Source organism: Ailuropoda melanoleuca, chromosome 1 (genome assembly GCF_002007445.2).
Source record: "Ailuropoda melanoleuca isolate Jingjing chromosome 1, ASM200744v2, whole genome shotgun sequence".
NCBI classification, from domain to species: Eukaryota; Metazoa; Chordata; class Mammalia; order Carnivora; family Ursidae; genus Ailuropoda; species Ailuropoda melanoleuca.
Genome location: NC_048218.1, coordinates 118387540 through 118390530, shown reverse-complemented (window position 1 = coordinate 118390530; position 2991 = coordinate 118387540). Strand labels below are relative to the sequence as shown.

The 2991-nt window shown below is 35.8% G+C and overlaps 1 protein-coding gene across 1 annotated transcript in view; it reads left to right on the top strand.

Annotated features, from left to right (window-relative positions):
• Positions 1-2991, top strand: part of HECW1 (HECT, C2 and WW domain containing E3 ubiquitin protein ligase 1) — a 436289-nt gene that overhangs the window by 322317 nt on the left and 110981 nt on the right. The window lies entirely within an intron of this gene.

Genomic DNA, 2991 nt, shown 5'->3' with positions numbered 1-2991 from the left:
AAAAAAAAAAGATATTGATTACAGACACTTCAGAATGGAATTACTGGATCAAAGATATAGAACTTTTGAGGACCTGAGACAGTTAGTGGGGCTGGATTCCTGTTAGATAGGCCTTCTTAGAGAAGTACCTATTCCTGGTTTGATCCTCAAGTTCGCCTGTCCACAAATTTTGTTCCATTAGTACCAGAAATGATTGGTTCTTAGGAATTGTGTAGAATTGAGCTATACTAATGTATAATGGAAATTAGAAGTACTACATGGAGGTATGGAAGTGATTAGTGCTGTTTATCAAATATTTCTGCTCTCCACCTTCCAGACACACTATAGGATTTTATTTCCTTCTCCTTCTGATTGGCTGAGACATGTTTCTAATTGTGATGAGCAATTGGGTTTGGAAGCAACACTTATTTGCAGGGAAAGACCCTCCAGAGTTCTCATTCCTCTGTCACTATGGCTGGCAACTTCTGAGAGGGTGTCTGCTCCATTAGCCTGGCTCCTTGAGTGACTAAAAAGCAGAGCCCTCTGCCAGCCCTCAGTGGCAGAGTGAGCAAGAAACAAAACTTGACCATCAAAAGTCATGGAGACTTGAATTTGGCTGTTACTGGAGCTTGACTTAGCCTGTTGTCATGGTACAGAGGAGATTTTAACAGTAGCATGTTTAACATATTTAATCTCTGATTAGAAATCAACTGAAGTTAAAAGATGCTCTTAGAAATTAATCACAATAAAAGGAAATAATTACATATTTCAGCTGTTACACAACCCTTAATGATTAAGGGTGCTGTGATGTTCAATATTATTAACACTCCCTTCCCCCAGATAGTCTGGGCTAGGCAATGCCAACATGTACCTTCTCCCTTTCTACACTTTTTCTTTATTTTTTTATTTTAATTCCTGTATGGTTAACATACAGTTAGTTTTGGGTGTACAATATGGGGATTCAACAATTCCATAGAACATTTGGTACTCATGGTAAGTGCACTCCTTAATCCCCAACACCTATTCCCCCATCCCCCACCCACCTCCCCTCTAGTAACCATCAGTTTGTTCTCTATAGTTAAGAATCTGTTTCTTGGTTTGTCTCTCTCTTCTTTTCCCCTTTGCACGTTTGTTTTGTTTCTTAAATGCCACATATGGTGAAATCATGTGTCTTTCTATGACTTACTTCACTTAGCATTACACTCATCATTGTAAATGGCAAGATTTCATTCTTTTTTATGGCTGAATTATATATATATGTTATATATATAATTATATTTTGTATATTATATTTATATAAATGTATAGGTTTATGAATTTATATAAATATACATAATAATATAGAATTATATACTATATAAAATAATTAATAATATTAATATATTAATTATATATATGTGCCAAATCTTCTTTATCCATTCATCTACCAATGGACACATGGGCTGCTTCCATAATTTGGCTATTGTAAATAATGCTGCAAGAAACATAAGGGTGCATATATATCCTCTTGAATTAGTGTTTTTGGGGGGTTTTTGCATAAATACACAGTAGAGCCATTACTGGATTATAGGGTAGTTCTGTTTTTAACTTTTTGAAGAACTGCCATACTGTCTTCCACAATGGCTCCACAGTTTGCATTCCCACCAACAGTACACAAAGATTCCTTTTTCTCCACATCCTCAACACTTGTTTCTTGTGTTGTTGATTTTAGACATTCTGATAGGTGTGAGATGATATAAGGTAGCTTTGATTTGTATTTCCCTGATGATGAGTGGTGTTGAGCATCTTTTCATGTGTCTGTTGGCCATCTGTATGCCTCCTTTGGAGAAATGTCTGTTCATGTTTTCTGCCCATTTTTAATTGGATTATCTGGTTTTGGGGTGTTGTGTTTCATAAGTTCTTTATATATTTTAGATACTAACCCTTTTTCAGAGATGTCATTTGAAAATATCTTCTCTCATTCCATAGACTGCCTTTTAGTTTTTTTGACTGCTTCCTTCGCTGTGCAGAAAGAAGCCTTTGATTTTAGTATAGTCCCAATAGTTTATTTTTGCTTTTATTTCCCTTGCCTCAGGAGACACATCTAGGAAAATGTTGCTATAGCTGATGTCAAAGAAATTACTGTCTGTGCTCTATTCGGATTTTTATGGTTTCAGGTCTCACATTTAGGTCTTTCATCCATTTTGAATTTATTTCTGTGTATGGTGTAAGAAGGTNTGTATATATACTTCAAGACATGCATCTGTTGCTGGCAATGTCCATGAGGGCATTGGAAAATGTCAGCCTACACAGGAAAAACAAGCAAAGATACCCATGTCTTTTTTGTTGTTATTGTTGTCTTTTTTGGGTTTTCTTGGCTTAGAACACAGGTTGGCAGCAAACTCTCTGTGAAGGGCCAAGTAGTAAATATTTTAGGCTTTGTGGACCGCGTAGTCTCCGTTTCAACTATTCAGCTCTGCCATTGTAGCATGAAAGCGGCCCCAGAAAATAAGGAAACTAATAAACCTGGCTGCATTCTAATAAAACTTTTATTTCANTTCATCCATTTTGAATTTATTTCTGTGTATGGTGTAAGAAGGTGGTTCAGTTTCATTCTTTTGCATGTAGCTGCCCAGTTTTCCCACCACCATTTGTTGAAGAGACTGTCTTTTTCCCATTGAATATTCTTTCCTCCTTTGTCAAAGATTAATTGACCATATAATTGTGGGTTTATTTCTGAGTTTTCTAGTCTGTTCCATTGATCGATGTGTTTATTTTTGTGCCAGTACCATACTGTTTTGATCACTACAGCTTTGTAGTATGATGTGAAGTCTGGAGGTAGTTTTTCTCCAGTTTTTTCTTTTTTAAGATTGCTGTGGCTATTCAGGGTCTTTTATGGTTCCATACAAAATTTAGGGTTGTGAAAAATGCTGTTGGTATTTTGATAGGGATTGTATTAAATCTGTAACTTGCTTTGGGTAATATAAACAGTTTAACAATATTTGTTCTTCCAGTCCATAAGTATGGAATGTC